The 20,806-nt window shown below is 39.2% G+C and overlaps 1 non-coding gene across 1 annotated transcript; it reads left to right on the forward strand.

Moving 5' to 3' along the window:
* The first annotated feature begins 20,468 nt into the window (after positions 1-20,468).
* LOC126005073 (small nucleolar RNA SNORA51) lies at positions 20,469-20,601 on the forward strand. The gene has a single exon (XR_007494254.1). It is a non-coding gene; the product is annotated as a small nucleolar RNA SNORA51 (small nucleolar RNA).
* The last annotated feature ends 205 nt before the right edge of the window (positions 20,602-20,806 follow it).

Here is a 20,806-nt window from a genome sequence, read left to right on the forward strand (position 1 = left end):
CAAACTGAAAGTTTAACCTTTAAGCAGAATAAGTATTGCTTTAGTTTGCACATGATTGCCCTTGCTGGTTTTCTCATTTTTTGTTGTTGTAAAATAAAAGGGGGGTATTGCTTGATACCTGTGTTCCTAGTGGACAAATTATTTTTGTATATGTACGAACTGCTAAATTGGGATCTTTTCGAAGGAAAAAAAGTCACACTTTATCAGTGAATACACTTCTTGTTCAGAGTTGCAGACCCAAATCATTGGAGACGATCAATAAACGTGATTTGTAATAGCAATTGGGTGAGTATGGGCATAAGTGGATATATACAAGATATATGTGTTTGAGTCTCTAAAATAAATATATATACATATATATTAGTGACTATAAAATAAACACCCCAGATTATGAAAAATATATCTGCCATAACAGTAAGAATTATCCTAAATTACCCGCACAGTCCTGCTGCATGCAACTGAAATGTAGTTTATTGATCCATTCTTATTGAATAGAATGAAGAAATTCAGATGTGCTAACACTGCAGTCACATTTTAGTTTGGAAGTCACTTGCTACATTGGTCAATAATCCATTCTGACTTCTACTAATCCATTGGAGGCTACAAATGCAATGATGGCTCCAAAATATGCTGAAAATCTGCATTAAAGAATGATGAAGTGATAAAAAAAAATGATAGTAACCAGAAGAGAATAAAAGAGAACAAGAGTGTAGAGAAAATTGTTGGCAGCTGTATTATATATGCCAACTCCAGTGAGTCATGGCTATTTCAGAGACTGACAAAATAGGCCTTATTCTTCCTCTTGGGTCTTGCTAGGACTCAAAAAAGGGGAGAAATGTGGTATCTTCTAGTGCCCACACCGGGTACATAGGGGCAGCTGGAAAGTTTATGAGACCACTCAGATGACGTCTCCAACACAAACGAGCACCTTTTTATCTAGGTGAAAGACTAGAAGTTTCTTCCTAGAAATAGGAAATAGATCATAGTTCCCAACCACTTGGCCATCCATGATTTATATCACAGTCATAGGAGCTGCCTTCTAACACACAGTTCAATGTTTAATATGTCAAGATCACCCCACGTCCCAATAGTTTTGTGCTAAGAGTCAAGACAGGCTCTTAGTTTTAGTTTAGTTTAGATTTAAAAAATTGTATTTATTTTTTAATTGGTGTCACACTTAGCAATGTTTAGGGGCTACTAATTGCTGGGGTGGGGGCTGACTAGACAGTGAATACTCCAGACCCAGGTATTGTTTGGGATAGAATTGCAGTTAGCTACAGGTAAGGCATGCACTTTAATGAAAGTGCAAAACTAGTCCATGCAAAACTAGAATTTTTCTGATAAAAAAGTTTAGGTTTCCTGCTGCTTACTTTGCAGAGAGATCAACTAGGAAATGAATAAATTCACCTCTTCATGAAAAAATGCCAATAACTGCTTTAATGCCTCAAAGAGGATGTAGCCATTGACCAGAGGAGATGCCCTGACTTTGAGGACAACCATCTAAGCAATCACTCATCTAAATAAACTGAAATATAAAGAAAAGGGAAACTTAGCAGATAACAAATATCTTGAAGGAAAAAAATGACGAAGTGCTAAATTTAATGTTTTCGAGTATAAAGAGATGCTTAATAAAAATCCACACAGTTTCATTCTATAGCTATGATTCATTTTATTAAAAGGCTCCTGAGTGGGACCTGCTTCCTCTAAGAAACAGAGAAGATGCTCAGGACTGTGCAGAAGGTTCAAGAGCTCATCAGACTGAACTGACTGCAGTCTGGGCTGGCAGGGGTCCTGGGTTTTATGTCAGACACTCACTGTATGAGCCCAACCACTGCTCTAAAGGGACCCCCAAACACAGAGTAGCCCTCAACACCAACATAGGGCTAACAGAAATAAAGGAAGCAAAAAATTATAGAGGACTTTTTATCTTTACAAAATAGAGAGCTGAACAGGTTTACTTGCAAGAGGTTCAGGTAAAGCCATTCCTCTGGAAGAATTGGGGTATCTTCTGCAGATGAACTGTACCAAGAAAGTGGAGCATCTCTTGCAGATGAAGACACTTCCCAGCCAGGGGTAGCCTTAGCACTTCCCTGACACCCCCATATCCCGCCCCTATCATCATGCCAATCTGAAGTGAGTCAGGTCTGGTTTGGTGCTCACAGTATCACAGACCCCATGTAAGGTTATTCCGTCCCCATTTTTTCCAAATAAAAGACAAGACCAGTAGTAGAACATGCGCCGATAGAGAAATGAAGACCCAGAAAGCAAGCAAAAACACTTTTTCCCTTAAATCTATGAGAGAAGAAAGTAAAAGAAACATCAAGTTTCCAAAGAAATATCATCTATACTCAGATATTTCTCTCTTGCCTTCCTCAGAACCTTGAGATCTTTTGGAACAAGAGTCAGTACTTCAGAGAAGTGTCTCAAGAAGAGATTACTGATCCTATAATTTCTGCAATGCCTGTCATGCCTAAAAGTACTGCCCTGTTCTTCCTATGAAAAATTACAAGATGGTACCCTAAGACCTGAGTCCACCAGCCACCAGACTACATGCCCAAATATCTTTCATGGCCCATCCCTATTTTTCTAATTGACTGAACCCTCACTTGGCAGTGAAATGGCTGAAATACATAACAAAAATAGAGAGAGAAATACACTTAAAAATGACTAATGCCACATGATATTTTGCAGTAGCTTATTTTATTCATAGGCTTTAATAGGTGTTCTCCAAAGAGGGTGAAATAGAATGTGACAGGGTATAATTAATAAAAAAAAATTAATAAGTCAATGTTTCCAAACTTAAGAACATGTAGAATTTAAGTTTAAAAGGCCAAACAACTAATGGGATGAAGAAAAAAAGACTCAGACCAGTTCATAATCATGAACTTTCAAAGTCCTCAAGATGCAGAGAAAATTCTAAAAGCATCTGAGAGAAAAGAAAGTCATTTATAATTGATCTAATCAGAAATGTATCAGAATCCCCAAAACATCATTAGCAGTTGAGGTAATGCCTTCTGCAAGAAAAAATATTCAAAGTTTATTGGCTCAAACTGGGTAGCAGGTGACGGTAAAATTCTTTGCGCTGCCAAATTAGCAATCAGTGTGCATTTAAATGAACCTGTGTGTATGTTTGTAGTTGTCTGTGTGTGTGTGTGTGTGTGTGTGTGTGTGTAAGAGAGAGAGAGAGAGAGAGAGAGAGAGAGATAATGAGAGAAAAACAGAGACAGAGAAGCATTGTAAGAGAGAGACAGAGACAAAGAGAGATGAATTATAAATTAGTGCAAGGCAAAGACCTTGAGATTCCTCAGAGATGTTCTGACTTTGGCCCTTAAGTCTTTGCCTAGGAGAAATGTGCATTTCAACCTGGTGGTTTTCTGTGGATTATGAGTCACAGAGGGACGCTTCCCCAGGTAGTAGCCACATAATCAAACACCGGTACCTGCAAAGTGCTGGAACCTCTCTCTTGGAAAAGACTTGGAATTTCCTAAGACTATCCTAGTGCTGTTCCTTCTCTGTCCATCTTTGTTCTTTTCCTTTCTTCAATGTACACAAATGAAACTAACTCAGTGGTGTGTGTGATCCTTCTGGCCAAAGGCCAAGATCAGTGTGGCTATGAAGGACTCCAAATCTTCAGCAGGGGGTAAATAAGGTAAGACAGAAATTCAGATGCTTCTATGTGGCTCTGGGCTCCATAGTCACTACAATATACAGTCCCCAAATACTGCCACAAGTGATCCTTACGTGCAAAGCCAGGAGTAAGACCTGCACACAGCCAAATTTGGCCTCCAAACACAAACAAACCAATCAAATTTGGGCATGAGAGTCAGAACAGCCAGTAAGCATTTATTCCTGGTACTTCTCAGCACCACCACCAATGGTCCCTCCTGAGCATGAAGCTGAAGATTGCCCCTGAATATCCAAGAAGGTTCTTTAAATCTCCCTCACTCTGGCCACCAATATGTGATAGAGATAGTACAATGGAGAGGGCACTTGTCTTGCACACAGCTAACCTAAACTCAATCCCCAGCACCTCATCTGGTTCCCCAAGGAATCAGGAGTGATTCCTGAAGGCAGAGCCAAGAATAAATCCAGATGTGCCCCCCAAACTCCCACTGCCTGCTGCTCCATGCCCAATACACTTCTTACTTAGGTTTTTGATCATTGCAAATATGCTTTCTAGTACAGGAAGAAGCAATTTGCAAATGGTACCCAGGGACACTATAGAAATGAGGCTACATACAGGTGAGAATATGCTGGGATAAGTAAAGAACTTCCCTTGGGGCCAGCTATACCACTGGAAGTGGGAGGCCATCCCAACATTCTCTTCAGAATCAGGATGGGAAGTAGGAAAGAAACTATAAAACCATGTCCTGGGCCCTACTCAGAGTGCCTCAGACTATTAGGTCAAAATAGCAGTACCAAGCTAATGCTGCTCTGTGCTGTTCTTTCTTAAGGTAAATAGATTTCTATGAGAGCATTTAGATATTTATATGAAAAGTCCCAAGTTTTAAGTGTTAACAACAAATCCCAGCATTTTGTTGTGTAAACATAACAAATCTGTAGGTGTAATCCATGTGTGCTAGTTTTCTATGTGGCCCTGCATATTTCCTTGCCCGTTTGGCACGTTATGTGCCCAGAGACTCCGAGAACATGTAGTATTGGCTAGAAGGTTAGGTTAAACCCAGCACTGTCCTTTGGTTCACTGAGGATCCCGCCTCTCTTCATTTCACAAGTAACCTGGAGTCCCACATCCATGAAGTGTTTCCAATGCTGAAATATCCATAGTCAGCCTGACCCATAACCCAGAGGTGGATCTGCAGGCTGGCAGTTCCCAGTAGGATGGGAGCCATCAGGCATGAGTTCAGTTCCCTTTAGAACCATCGATATGTGGGGGAGGCTGGGCTTCTAGTACAACTGGGAAGACCCTCTTTGATTTTTACTTTCTATTATAAAGGTATTTACTCAGAACAAAAGTGCTCAGAAAATTCTTTCCAAATGCTGATCCACTTTTAAATTACAGCCAAAACCTAAGAGTCAGAGCTTTCTAGGGCTGTCTAGGGCTCACCCATTTCACTTCTTCTTTGCTTATTCATTTGGGGAACACATGATGGTGTTAAGAAAACTGCATTTTGTGGCAAGGATAGAGCCAGGATCAGCCTCGTGAAAGGTAAGTACATTACCCTTGCTCCTGAATCAGAGATAATCACAAGAGAATAAATGATCACTTATTTCCATTGATTCTATCTTTAGTTATTTATCTCTAACTTTGTATCTATGGTTTTGACAATTTGGGGGTCAGGGAACACTGTGTGGTCCTGGGGGTCAGGTTAGGGTAACTGCACGCTAGCCAGCACCCTTTACTCTGTACTGACTCTCAAGGCCCTCACTCATCTTGTATCTTTTACTAATTTTATTTAACTTCTTTTTTCAGACTCTAGCCAACTTCATGGTGGCAAAGTGTTGATGAATCTAGTCTGTGAAACCATAGTAATCATTGCCATGGGACACTCCATCCCCACTGCTGAAGAGAGGAGTTTCCTGGTGGCATCTGTAGGAAAGTTAGAAGGAGAGAAGTGGAAGCTTCCAGAAGGAAGTTACCACTTTTCTTTTACCCACCTGGTTTTCTTGAGGGAAATCTCAGACTGATGAATGAGATGATCCCCTGCATATCACAGAGATTCACATCCCCTCAGACATCAAACTGGGCCAGGGCTTCCTTTTTCTGTGTGGTGGCTTGGGAGATTATCCTACCATGGATATCTTGGGGAGTCTTGGGTTCAGGCTGGAACAAGTAGTTGTTCTTTACAGGGAAACTATAGTCAGACCTAAATTTACCCAATGTTTTGGGTTTCATTGCATTTCCCTCACAAAAAAATTAATCTCTGTGAGGATAGGTGGAATAGTGAAGGCAAAAAAAAAAAAAAAGAATGAAGAAAGAGAAAGAGAGAGGTGGATTCAGAAACATGGTGAAGAGAGAACACAATATCTACAGATTGGAGGGAATCCAAAATTGCAATTTGAGGAGGATTTTGTATGGCTATTTTCCCTGTTTGCCTTGCTCCCAATTCTTCACACAACTGGGAGTTAAGGGATTTTTCCCCGTGGAAAAGCACTGGCCTCTGGTGGCCCATCTTGAGTTTATACTGCAGCACATGTCACTTTGTATATTCCCAGGGGCCTGAAATTCACAACCTGGATCTTCCCTATCAAAGGCCTTCATGTCTTTGGGCTGGTTTAGGCCAGGTGTAAAAACATCTTCAGTCTTACCTCGACACTTCGCTTTGGGACATTCTGCAGTTTCCTTTGCCTGGGAAATGGTTCCAGCAATAACTCTGGCACCGTGGTTTCTCAGCCCATTTAAAGTCTAAGTATTTTTTCAAGTATATCTAACAGTGTCTGACTCTGAAAAGCCTTCAGAACAAAGGATTTCTCTATTTCAAATATTTTTTATTGCATGATTTCTAGACCTGACTTTTCATTATTTGTTTTATTATGGAGAGCAGACAGCAGGGATAAAATTAAAAATAAGAATCATTTTAAAGTCTGCTTTATTTGGGTGTTTTCACTGTGAATGACTCTCCTATCCTTTCTTCCTGAAGTCTGGGCTATCTCTTCTGGTCTGCTCATCAAGTCCAGCACACGTGGGCAGGGGCTTATTATTAACTCAGGGTTTTCGAAACAGGAACATATGTATTTTGGGGGGCACACCCCGTGATGCTCAGGGGTTACTCCTGGCTAAGCGCTCAGAAATGGTGAGGGAATCAAACTGTTGATGCCAGTTTAATAAGCTACGCTGGTGTATGGAATATTTGTGAACTGTCTGGCAGCCTCCAGTCAAAACTGGTGAGGTCTCAATTGGATAAAAGGAAACATTGAGATTGTTGGAATTTATATAAATCAGTGGGTGTCTCCCTCTAAAGTGACCTTTTCTGCTCGAAGAGGTGTAGCAGAACTGAAAAAAAAATATTTTTTTTCCTGAAATTTATAGAATATTCTGAAGGAATCTCACTTTAGCTGTATTTTCCCCTATGATCAAGTATCCAAAAATTTATTATAAGAATTTCACTTTTGAAATTATTAGACATTGGCCTCTACCATGAGCTAAACTTACATTTTAGAGAAATGCTAGAATTCTCTTAGAAATGTCATCGTTGTTCCCCTGATGATCATCCCTCACAACAACAGCTTTTTAAAAACCCATTGTTCTGACATTGACGAGGAGAAAATCTCTTCAGATGACTGGAATCAATCAACAAAATGGAAAATCAAATGTTGAACATCTGTAGAAATACTTAGCTATGGCATAAAGCAAAGAGACTGGGTAAACTAAATTGTTTCCCTTTCTTTCAAAAAATAGCAGACTGAACTTTTAATCTCTTATTTATTATAGATCACAACACAGCAGACAAGATCTTGGAGAAAATTTTTTCAGGAATTTAATTTCTCCACATCTTTTTACAGGTCTTTCCAATTAATTATCAGATGAATCAATATTTCTCAATTTCTCAATCTTAAAATTATACTTCTATAAGGTAAGCCACCAATGATAAAATTCAAATAATAATTTTAATTTTAAAATAGCAGTAAAATATGGACTCAAATTACTTCATTTTATCTTTCCTTTTGGATAAATGCCATTGAATAAACATGTTATATATTATTAACTAAAATAAATAGTACCTATATATGATGCATGTCTTCTTTTAGGTCATTGATGCTAGTGAAATTGGGAACATGATGTAACAGAAGATTACAACATTGTCATGTAGTTAGTCACAATGACGTATAACTCTTTTCTCCCATTTAGAAGGTAACTGCAAATCTTCCAGTCCTGGGTCTGTATTGGATAAATAAGTCTCAATTATATGCACATAAATTAATATATTCACCATATCTAGAGTTTATTTTAATTCCTTTTCTACAAGAAAATTTTGTTACGTAAAATTTATCAAAAATTTTATATTAAATATAATACTAAATTGGGGCAATAAATAGGCAATATAATTTAGTCATTAAATTTTTTTTTTTTTTTTGGTTTATGGGCCACACCCAGTGGTGCTCAGGGGTTACTCCTGGCTCAGCACTCAGAAATCGTTCCTGATAGGCTCAGGAGACCATATGGGATGCCAGGAATCGAATGTGGGTCTGTCACAGGTTGGCATGCAAGGTAAAAGCCCTGCTGCTGTCTATTGCTTTGGCCCTATAAAATTACTCTTAAGCCCTACTTCATCAGTTAATTTTACTGTTATAATTTATTGAGACTATTAATATTTACATTAACACACAGCTTCATCTGTGGTTATAGCACAAATGTATTAGAGAGGACATTCTCTTTTACTCTCTCTAATGAGAAAAAAGACCTTGCCAGCATTTCAGAGAGGCTGACACCAGAATTGCCAAGGGATAGCTGAGTCTGGATGCCAGGAATATCACCAGGGAATGAATTGGGATGTCTTGAGATGTTCTCAGAATGAGCCTCGTCTTCCCTCTGATGCTGAGTAACATGTGCTGCAAAGTGCTCTTGTCCTTGAGGTGGTCTCGACTGTTTGCCAAACAATATGTTTTGCAATTTCTACTTCTGTACTGTTCCACAGGTTGCCTGCCAATGCCCCAGCTTCCCTGAGATATTCTGTAAAAAGGGTACTTGACTTTGTTTAGAACCCAGTGTTTGGAACTGGGCTCATGAGTGTGTTTAAACCTACTCACCAGAATGTGCTCTTGATTTTTCACTGGCTCTCAGTAAGAATTTCCCTCATTTGTAGTTCTCATGTTTAATTTTCTAGAGTTTAAATTCTCTAACTGACCTCCTGCTTTGTTTGGCAATTGAGAAGAGAAAAGAATTATTACCACTTTCAGAGTGAAGATAACAGCTCCTATCCTATATGTGTTATAGCTATCACTGGAAGTGTCTATTTTTTATATATCCTAAAAGAAAACTTGACCAAAGCTTCAAATAATATGATCCATGATTGTAACTTGCAGCACACAAAAATGGCAATTCAAAGAGTTAATTACAGGCTTGTGGATGCCTGGGGTGGTAATGGATGAACAACTTTCCCTGAGAGCAGAAGACTTGGTTTTGTTTTTTGTTTAGTTTTGCTTTGTTTTGGTGATTTGGGACGTTTACATTGAAGAACTTTGCCTTTTAATTCACCAGTTAAGCATTGAGCTATTATTTTCTCACTGCAAGGATCACAAGCTTCTTTTATAACTTTGCCCCAAAAGAATTATTGTTTGGTCCATGAATCTTCCCTATACTCCTTCGAGGTATTTTTATTCCAGGTAAGAATCGAAGTCATACTTAACAACTGCCGTGCTCCTCACATCCCTCCCTCTGTGAGCTGAGTGACACCTTTGCTCAGTGTGAACAGAGACTGTGTTCACTCCAGCCTGCGCTGACTTTGATCTCTGCCCAGGAGACATCCATTGTGCACTTTGCCCTCATGCCAATATTCAGCATTACCTCTGGCCAATGCCAGAAGTTCAGAGGAGGGTCAACTCATTAACCCCAATGCCTGTGTCAGTGGTGATAAACTCTTCAGCGGGAAAGAGGCAGGTGATTGAATTTCCACAGTGCACCTGAGAGCTGATACAAGACAAAACACAAGTCCTTTGGAAAGAGGAGATATTAGGGGTTTTATGAAATCTCTTTCCTGAGCTCAGCTCCCATGAAATGCTTAGTGTGATGACAGCATACGAATTTATGAGAACAATTGTAATACTAAGGCTAGATGCATTCTAGCCTTAAACTTAATAAAAAATTATGAAGGTTGGGCCACAGCGATATAACAGTGAGTAGGGCATTTGCTTTGTGCAGCAACTATGGCTTGATCCCCAAACTTTCCAGGAGTGACCAATGAGCAGCAGGATAGGTGGTCCAAAAATAAAAAAAAACATGATGAGGGTATTTAATATTCTCAAAAGAAGATTAATATTTTATAACATCAAGACTGCCTGTAATGTAAATATGAAAGTTGGAGAGAAGCTTTTCGAGTCCCTAGAATTGTCAACAAATAACTAGTATGAACCAACTTCCATGGAAAGGAATTGGTTGTCCAGGATTAATATTTAAGTTTTAAAGAGAAATAACCCAGATACATAACCAATTTTTATTTTAATCACTGCTTAGTGTGATGACAGATTGCATACAAATTTATGAGAACAATTATAATACTAAAATCAAGTAAAAAGTAATAAATTGCTTGAAGCTTGTAGTGATTGTTCAGTCTCTGGTTATTGAGTGCTTCAAAATGACTAGGGTAAATAAAAATTTGCTTAAAAAAGCACATACATGTTCAAATTATAGCATAGAAAAATATAGCAGTCGTGTTTATATTGATGACAGGCTGAAAGATAATGTTTGGTATATTTTTGGTTAAATAGAATATGTTATTGTCATTAATTCCATCTGTTTCCAATTAATCTTTGATTTGTGGCAGATAAATAATTTTACATTCATGTAGGACTTCTTGCTTCTATTGCATTTTTCTATTCTAAGCAATTCAAGTCTGCACTAGCATATTGAAATGTATTTTTTAGATCTTCTGCATGGTGGACATAATTCATGGCCTTGTATTTAAAATGTTCTTATATATTTATGTTGTATATGAAAATACTTCCAAAAGATTATCCTTTGCTTGTTGTCCCACCTTGACCTTCCAGGTGGAGGCGCTGTTGAAAGCCAAATAAATAGCTTGGGTACCAGGTGTTCAGGGATGGTTTCCAGAGTTGGCTGGCTGGCTCTAGGTGTTTTGGAGCTAGCAGCAGGTGATAAAGGACTCTCCTCATTCAACCTTTTACCCCTTAACCCTCCTGTCTGTGTAGACTACTTGTTGCGGATAAATATTACCAAGACCTCTCCCCAAAAGGGGACAAGGGGATGGGAATCAATTTCTCATTCTGGGAGCTCTTTGCGGATACTCAAACAATCAGCAAAGGTGAAAATGGGACCCAACAAATGGGGCAACAGTTTATGATGCATCATAAGAAATAGAGAAATCTTTTTCTCTATTGTACAATTGGACTGATGGTCTTTTCTGAACAACCATTCCCAATATTAGAGGTGTCCAGTATCAGTCTTGCATATGTACCTGTACATATTGTTATGATTCTCTTTTGATATTCCCAGCTACAGTCTAAAAACCTTACCAACATTATCCCCAGCATTATCTTTTCAACCAGCTTAATGAATTTCGTTAAATTAAACCAAAGAATGAAACATGATTTATTTTGTTAGTTAACTCTTGTTTCCTTGGCAAACCACCAAGTTGAACTTGCACTGAAATCTATTTGCTATCTTATTACGTAAAAAAATTTTTAATTCAAATTTTTAAAATATACTTGTATTTTATAGACCCTTGTTTATAGGAAATAGTAAAAAGCTACTAATTTTTGTTCAGTGACTATTGATATGAAAGCTAATATTTTCATACGCGCCAATGAAATGAAGAAAATTGCCTCTTGCTACTTCTATTACCAACCACAATGTTTTTTCGGCTAACACTTAACTTGGCCAAACCCTTGAACAAAATAAAGTTGTTTTCTAAGCAACCTTGTCAACTTGTTTTTCAAAACTTTTTTCCCATGCATCACTTTTATCAAAATAAAGAACAACCAAATGTCAAACAATCTGTTTCTATTCTAAGAATTCTATCTAGATGGTGTTTACAGAACTCAAATATAGAGGCAGCTTTTTTAGAATATTCAGCAAAGTAGGTGGGAGGCTTAAAATCCATGCAAAGTGTCCAATGTTAAATTATAAATTATTTTTTAATCCAAGTCACAATCTACATAAGAAGCACAAATGAAAGATATACATGAATATTTTGACAGCATTAATATATTCCTGCCCAGTTGTCTGAGATCAACTCTTGCTCATTTAACTTGCCCAGTACAAATCTACTAAGAAGCTTTTCAAGTACCTAAGGAACTGGAAAATTGGTTGACACATTTAGGAAGACATTCTATGCTATTTGGGGCTGGAGCAATAGCACAGATGCAATGGGTTTACCTAGCACAAGGCCAACCCGGGTTTGATCCCTGGCATCTCATAAGGGTCCCTGAGCCTGCCAAGTGTGATTCCTGAGCTAAAAGCCAGGAGTAACCCTGACTGCTGCCATGTATACTCCCCAAAATGAAGGCATTTTGTTGTTGTTGTTGTTGTTATTATTATTATTATTATCATTATTATTATTAGATTTTGGGGCCATAACCAGTGGTGCTCAGGTCCAATTCTGTGGTCAAGTATCTCTTTCTGCCATGTTTGGGGGACCCTACCTAGTAATGTGAATTGAACGTGGGGTCAAACATTATAAGGTTGAGCCTTAAATCCTGTGCTATCTCTCCAGCCCATAGGCAGTTATTTTTAAATAAGACAATGAAAAGATGTATTTATTTGAAAAATCACATTCACAAAAATTAAATTTGGGGCAATATCCTCTGAAGCCTATTACAAAAAACCAAAACCCTGTTAATAAAGAATTTTATGGGGATTTTTCTGTGTACTAACAAATTCTCTAAATTCTCTAAAACAACAGTTTGCTAAGTCATAAAGTTTACTATAAAGCTCAAATGATTTTAATGATACTAAGTGTGCAATTGATGATCCAAATGCACTCATCATACTTTATTATTGTAGTGGAAAGCAATAATTATTATTTAAATGATTACCACTACCAAACTGTTCTATTAAGATGAACTTGCAGCAAAGTTCTGTCCTATCATGGCATAAATTAGGCACAAAGAAGATTGGGAAAGAAACTTGCCTTTTCTTCTTTCTCCTCCCCTTGCTGAATTCAGGATTCACCCCCTCTTCCCCTCAGAACCAGAGACGGAGCCCCCATTGGGGCAGGAATCTGCTCTGCCTCTTTCTGCCCTTTCCAGCAATTCTGCAGTTTGGTGTGGGAGTGAGGCCTGCTCCAGGTGAACAGGAAACTGGCTCTGACTGAGTCTTTCTGCACACTGAATAATGGGCCAACATCCTCCTGAAAAAATGGGGGCCACCTGGAGAGCAGAGCAGAAAACACCGGAGGCCATACAGAAGCAAATAGCAGCCAATTAGCTTAATAAGGCGAGTTTTCCTGGAGGAGAGGTTTTTTGAGCTCCACTGCTCTGGCCTGTCCGGCCTGACTGGCCTGTCCCCAAGAGAAGCAGATCTAATTTCATTTACAAAAAAACTCTCGTTTTGCTTCCTGATTTTAGTGATGATTGTTGCATCTTGTCTCAACATTCAGTGATTCATTCTCTACTCTATGTTCTTGAGGAAGTATATTTTAATAAAAACCTAAGCCGTGAGCCTGAAGCCATGTCTGCTTAAAACCATCGAGGGCCAGTGGAGATGTAGGAAAAGGGCTGGCAGAGGATTAGTGAGTGAAAAATAGTGTTAGGAGGTATCAGTGGTTAGAGGTTGGAGGTTCCTGCTGAACCTTTTTACATGAAGTTGGCCAAACTGAGGCTGTCAGACACAGTGAACAAGCCTGTAGATTATGGAAGGCCTCATTGGGAGTAGGGGTAAAAAGAACCCAACCTTCATTTGTGGAGTTCTGTTCAAACTTTCATGTTCTTCTCCAACCTATGTATAGAACTAGTCATGAAACAGTCCTGGTTGGGTAACATAATGGTTATTCAATACTGTCTCCTTACTTGAACTTGACATCTCACTTATTTATTTCAATGCAGTTTATTTGCTCCAAGAAGTGTTTCAGTGAACCCCAAGTAATATATTTCCAAGGAACATCTGGGAAATAGAAATAAAGAAGCAGGGGGCCGGCAAGGTGGCGCTAGAGGTAAGGTGTCTGCCTTGCAAGTACTAGCCAAGGAAGGACCTCGGTTCCACCCCCCAGCTTGCCATATGGTCCCTCCAAGCCAGGGGCAATTTCTGAGCGCTTAGCCAGAAGTAACCCCTGAGCATCAAAAGAAAGAAAGAAAGAAAGAAAGAAAGAAAGAAAGAAAGAAAGAAAGAAAGAAAGAAAGAAAGAAAGAAAGAAAGAAAGAAAGAAAGAAAGAAAGAAAGAAAGAAAGAAAGAAAGAAAGAAAGAAAGAAAGAAAGAAAGAAAGAAAGAAGGAAAGGAAAGGAAAGGAAAGGAAAGGAAAGGAAAGGAAAGGAAAGAAAGAAAGAAAGAAAGAAAGAAAGAAAGAAAGAAAGAAAGAAAGAAAGAAAGAAAGAAAGAAAGAAAGAAAGAAGCAGACAATATTTAACATAGGGACCCTATTACAAAACACTAACCTAGAGGAAAATAAGTATAATGAATCAACGTTGGGGAATTAAACTATTTTTATATAAAAACAAGTTTAAGGGCCTAAGAGGTAATATGGGGAGTAAAATGCTGTCTTGCATGAGGCTGACCCAGGTTCAGTTTCCTGCAACACATGGGACTCACTCAGGGCCCACCAGGAGTGACCCCTGAGCACAGAACCAAGAGTAAACCCTATACACAGCTAGCTATGAACCCCCAAATAAGAAAAATTAAAGAGTCTACTAAAGCTATTATAGTTATCTATGTACAAAAGAAATTAAGCAATGTCTAAAAAATTAAGTCACAGAATGATTATTACAACAATAATTTATATAACCAAATTTAATTCTTGCATGTATATTAAGCAGCAGACTATGATTTCTACAGAATCCAAATAGTATAAAGTGAAAGTATAAATATATACAAAGTAAATATATATTGACAGCATATTAATTCATTTATAATCATAAAAGTATGTCTTCAATAGATTAGAAAGAAAAATAACATGAAAGAAAAGATAAAATTTTGTAAAAAAAAATAGAGTTCATTCAATAAAGTCTTGAGACAAATACCAGATTGTATAACATGTGACTGTAAAAATATAAAAGATTTCTTCAGCCCATGACACCCCAGCTTCAACATAAGATCTGTGCAAAAAACAAGATCTCTAATTACAAAAGCCTGACTGCAACTATTGTGATTGAAGAGAACTTTTTCTGGGACCATGAATAAAGATCTTGGGGTTAGACAATACATATGACTGGAGCATGGAGTTAATCTTACAACTGATGCTACATGGGTAGAAATACCCAACCTAGGCATGAGGCTGCAGTCTAAGATGGGCATTGACCCAGCCATGAGTCTGCAATGTTGAGTAAGTACCTTCAGGATTTTAGAGAGATCTTTGCAACTCTCCATAGCCTAGACCCTGGCAACAAACCTTGATCTTCAAATGACCTACCTCCTTCCCTATAACTGCATAGCTCTCTCTCTATGCAGCAGGAATCTCATTAATAAAGTGGAAAAATGACAGACCAAAAGAGAGCTCCTCCCAGACACTTACACACACACAGTCAGCAGCACTACCTAGCCAGACCACTTGAAAAACCTTAGACCTTGCTACCTTCTCCAGGTCTTTTCAGTCTCAAGGTTCTCCTAATACCAAAGCAAAGGTTTCCAGAGCAAGATGAGAGCAGCTTTAAAACTTGCCACCTCACTCGTGAGCAGTATAGCAGACATGTTCCAGGTAGAAGATAAATCAGATCGCATGGAGAATGTAAGAGCTTTCTGCATGGGATTTTTCTGCTCCAAATTGACAACTCCTTGCTTTGAGTGATTGCAAAATTTCATGAACCTACCAACATGACCATTAATAAAAACTTGGAGAATAAATGATGGAAATTTCCATGCAATCAGAGTCTTCCAGGGAACCCTTAAAAATATGTACATGCTTATAAACCAGGAGAGAGAAATGAAAAATGAAAAAAAAAAAAAAACAGACCTTTCTTGAGCCAACCCTGGTCCTCCGTGGGGCAGCCTGAGGCTACATGGCTGCACATTGGATGCCCAGATAATCTTCTCTAGGAAACAAGGGAAGTTGTCTCCCACTGAACCTCAGCAATGCTGTGAGCAAAGCTGCAGCAGTGGGCCAGCTCTGTGGAATCAATGGGGCAGCGTCTGAGATCCACTGGCCACTATGAGTATCTTCATGCGACCATTGCTCAATCTAAGCCCTAAGCCCTGCAGAGGTGCCATCTAAGAGCAACCTCCCCCCAGAAGTCTTTATTTTTGTAATTTAATGTTTCCTGTTCGGAGAGAGAGAGAGAGAGAGAGAGAGAGAGAGAGAGAGAGAGAGAGAGAGAGAGAGAGAGAGAGAGAGAGAGAGAGAATAAAAGAGAAAGAGATAAGGGGAGAGAGTAATACTTTCAACTACAGCAGGTTTCACAGCCTGGTAGTGCTGATATGGGGCCTGACATAGGGCCTGGCTGATGCTCTATTGCCCAGAATCTTCCATCCATGGCTTCTCTCACCCATATTTAGTAACCCCCCCAACTGGGATCTCAAAGCACCTCTCCATAATTACCCCTATTTCTCCATATTTGCTCCATATCAACCCTTACCCTTTCACTGACCCTGAGTCACAGGATAGCTTTTTTTTTTTTTGTCCAATTCTAGTTAAAATTGTGCAATTCTCCTATTATTTTTGCACAAGTAGACAAGAAGGATTCCATTAATTACCAAAATATCTGCTCCCAATTTCTGCTTCTTTCCACTCTCACTAACTTGTTTTGGGTTTCCAGGCCACAGCCAACAGTGCTCATGTGTTACTGCTGAGTTTACACTCAGAGATAATTCTTGGCAACAGTTGGAGGACTATATGGGATGTAATGGATGGAATCCAGGTCAGGTTTGTGCAAGGCAAATGCCTTTCCTGCTGTACTAACTCTCCAGTCCCTTCCAATTTTATTAATTTTATAGACTGTGTTTATTTTAAAAGGGTCCTTTTCTCCATCATAAAAAAATAAAAGTTGGGGTTATTTCTTCCAAAAAAATGGCCCAGTAAAATTTCTGAGTTAGCCCATTCAATGGGTGAAGAAAATCTCCTTTCAAAGTGCAAACATAACTGGGAGATTTAAAATACTGTCACTGATAAAATCCATTTTTGTGAGTGAGAAATGAGTGCTTCAGAATATGGTTTGACCTGCAGAACTCAAGCTCTGCCTTCCAGCTTTTACAGCAGCCATCCATCCATCAGGGCCTCTCTCTTTCTGCTGTCCTTTTTCAGAAAAATGAAGCCTAAATACATGTTCTATAAACTCTTCTGTTCGGCCAATTAGCAAGGAGCCACAGAACAGTGATGGTAGACATAGAAAATGTGATCAAAGGCTGCTGTCTTTCAAACTGTCACCTTCTGAAAGCTATGACAGCGTGAGACTCAAGAGGAGGGAGGGACACAGAAAGATGAGCCTTTGGGGACAAAGTCCATCTACTGACTCATTGCACAGAGCAATATGGAGAAGGTGCTGGAAGCACATGGCTGCCTTCTACCTCCCTCTCTGTTTCTGCCTCATCCATCTAAATGTTATTTTTCTAGAATCCCTACATGCTAACAACGTCTCTGGCACATATTCAGAAACATTAACTTCAAGACTGGAAAGAGCAGTGGGTAGGGCCCATACCTTGTGTATGGCCAATCAGGGTTCCATCCCCAGCACTGTATTTGGGTCTCCCAAGTAACAACAGGCATGAGTCAGGAGTGAACCTTGAGCACTGCTATCTGGAGCCCTAAAAACCATTACAAAATAAAAGGGGATATCTTAGTTTTTCCAATTCTTCAATGTAAGATGAAAGTACTTTTTATATATTTTACAATAATGTCATTTGACCTAAACATGGAAGGAGAAAGCCAGCATTCTCAGTGGATCTTCTAGCTACTGGTGAGCACAAAGCCTTGGGAACAACTGAATCTGGAAGGGGGTTTCTGCCATGCCTGTATATTGTGATGAGTGGGGTTCTGAAGCATAGTCTTCTTTCCTTGGGGGACTCTGCAAGGGATGGATACCTCACAGCAAATGTTCTCTGAGCTGAGAAGCACATGGTGAAAAGCTTGGTCTGCCAGAATGTTGGCCAAGCCCAACCTACACTATGTCACTAAACTCATGTGAAACAAGAGCAATCTAAGATCTCCAGAAGTTACCAATGAGAAAAGTTCCTGTTGTTTTACTTACTGAAAACGTTTTATTTTTAGTAAATTGACACCCTCTATCTTAGGCTCAATTTCCAAAGAGACAGCCTGAGGCAAATCTGCAAAGTACTTCATTAATTGAAGACTGATCTTCTGTAGGAACTTCTGTAGAGATCTGGGTCAGATGATGGCAAAGAAAAAGAGCCAGAATGGGCTAGAGCAGTGGTGGGCAACCTTTTTTTTTTTTTTCAACTGAGCCAAATCTCACCAAAACCATTATTGAAATTTATTTTGAGAGCCACACAGGGCATGCACTGACAGAGACTAGGAGCAGAGTCCTAACTCCTGGAGCGGCCGCCCAGCACACAGAAGAGGAGCATTAAAAGTGTAAAGAGCCTCATGTGGCTCTGGAGCCACAGCTTGCTGACCACTGGGCTAGAGTGATAGCACAGTGGTAGGGCTTTTGCCTTGCATGTGGTTGATGTCATGGGCTTGATTCCCGTATCCCATATGGTCCCCCAAGCCAGGAGCAATTTCTAAGTGCAGCACCAGGAGTAATCCCTGAGCACCATCAGGAGTAACACCTTTTTTGTGGCCCAAAACACCAAAAACAAACAAAAAAAAAAAAGAAAAAAAGAAAAAGAAAAATGTCATGGGTATCTTTTGAGGGATCGCATTAAATCTGTACAAAGCTTTGGGGAGTATTGTCGTTTTAATGATATCAATCCTGCCAATCCAAGAGAGGGTATGGACCTCCATTTCTGTGTGTCTTCTCTTATTTCTCGTAGCAGGGTTTTATAGTTTTCTTTGTATAGGTCCTTCACATCTTTAGTCAAGTAGACTCTAAGGTATTTGAGTTTATGTGAGACTAAAGTGAATGGGGTTGTTTTCTTAATATCCATTTCCTCCCTATCATTGTTGATGTATAAAAAGGCCATTGATTTCTGTGTGTTAATTTTATAGCCTGCAACATTGCTATATGCATAGATATATGAAATTCATTTGGAACAATAAACACCCACGAATAGCTAAAGCAATACTTGGGAAAAGGAATATGGGAGGTATTACTTACCCCAACTTTAAACTGTATTACAAAACAATAGTTATCAAAACAGCATGGTATTGGAATAAAGACAGATCCTAAGATCAGTGGAACAGGCTTGAGTACTCAGAGAATGTCCCCCAGATATACCATCACCTAATTTTTGATAAAGGTGCAAGAAATCGTAAGCGAAACAGGGAAAGCCTCTTCAATAAGTGGTGTTGGCACAACTGGCTAGCCACTTATAAAAAAGTGAACTTAGACCTCAGTTAACATCATGTACAAAGGTAAAATCCAAATGGATTAAAGACCTAGATATTAGACCTGAAACCATAAAGTATATAGAACAACATGTAGGTCAAACACTCCAAGACATTGAGACCAAAGGCATCTTTAAAGAGAAAACAGTAGTCTCCAAACAAGTGAAAGCAGAAATAAATAGATGGGACTATATTAAGCTGAGAAGCTTCTGCACCTCAAAGGAAATAGTGCCGAGAATACAAGAGCCACCCACTGAGTGGGAGAAACTATTCACCCAATACCCATCAGATAAGGGGTTAATATCCAAAATATACAAGGCACTAATAGAAATTTACAAGAAAAAAAATCTAATCCCATCAAAAATTGGAGAGAAGAAATGAACAGGCACTTTGACAAAAAAGAAATACAAATGGCTAAAAGGCACATAAAAAATGCTCCACATCACTAATCATCAGGGAGATGCAAATCAAAACAACTATGAGGTACCATCTCACGCCACAGAGATTGGCACACATCAGAAAGAATGAGAAGAAGCAGTGCTGGTGGGGATGTGGAGAGAAAGGAACTCTTATTCATTGCTGGTGGGAATGCCGTCTGGTCCAACCTTTGTGGAAAGCGATATGGAGATTTCTCCAAATGCTGGAAGTTGAGCTCACATACGATCCAGCTATACCACTCCTAGGGATATATCCTAGGAACACAAAAATACAGAAATCCCTTTCTCACACCTATAGTCATTGCAGCGTTGTTTACAATAGCCAGACTCTGAAAACAGCCTACATGCCCCTCAATAGGTGAATGGTTAAAGAAACTATGGTACATATACACAATGGATTATTATGCAGCCATCAGAAGAGATGAAGTCATGAAATTTTCTTATACATGGATGTATATGGAATCTATTATGCTGAGTGAAATAAGTCAGAGAGAGAGAGATAAACACAGAATGGTCTCACTCATCTATGGGTTTTGAGAAAAATGAAAAATATTTGTGTAATGATTCTCAGAGACAAAATAGAGGAGGACTTGAGGGTCCAGCTCCGGACATGAAGCTCACCACAGGGATCGTTTAGTGCAGTCACAGAAATAATTACACTGAGAACTATCATAACAAAATGTGACTGAATGAGGGAAGTAGAAAGCCTGTCTAGAGTACAGGCCTGTGTGGAGTGGGGAAGAAGGACGCTTGGGATATTGGTCATGGGAATGTTGCACTGGTGAAGGAAAAAAAGACAATAAAAGAAAAGGCTTCCCAATTCTTACCACAGGCTGTGTTCTTTACACTGACTGTATAGAAAGAGGAGGTACAGTAAATGCACCCCATATACACCTCAACCCAGGTCCTTTGCCTGGTTTGTATTGTGATTTGGGGGACAAAAAAAAAAGAAAAAAGAAAAAGAGCCAAAATACGTGAGCCCAGGACACAGTCCAGCAATACTGGTCCCTGTTAGAGATTAAGTGCCCAGAGGCTGCAGGTTAAACCCTGAACACCCTCCCCCAGCAAGTGCCCAAAATCCCTGTGGTCACTGTCTAAAGGTGCTAAAGTTTGGGATGCTTTGTACTGTGTCACCACAAATATAATGC

This window comes from Suncus etruscus, chromosome 3, assembly GCF_024139225.1.
Source record: "Suncus etruscus isolate mSunEtr1 chromosome 3, mSunEtr1.pri.cur, whole genome shotgun sequence".
Lineage (NCBI taxonomy): Eukaryota > Metazoa > Chordata > Mammalia > Eulipotyphla > Soricidae > Suncus > Suncus etruscus.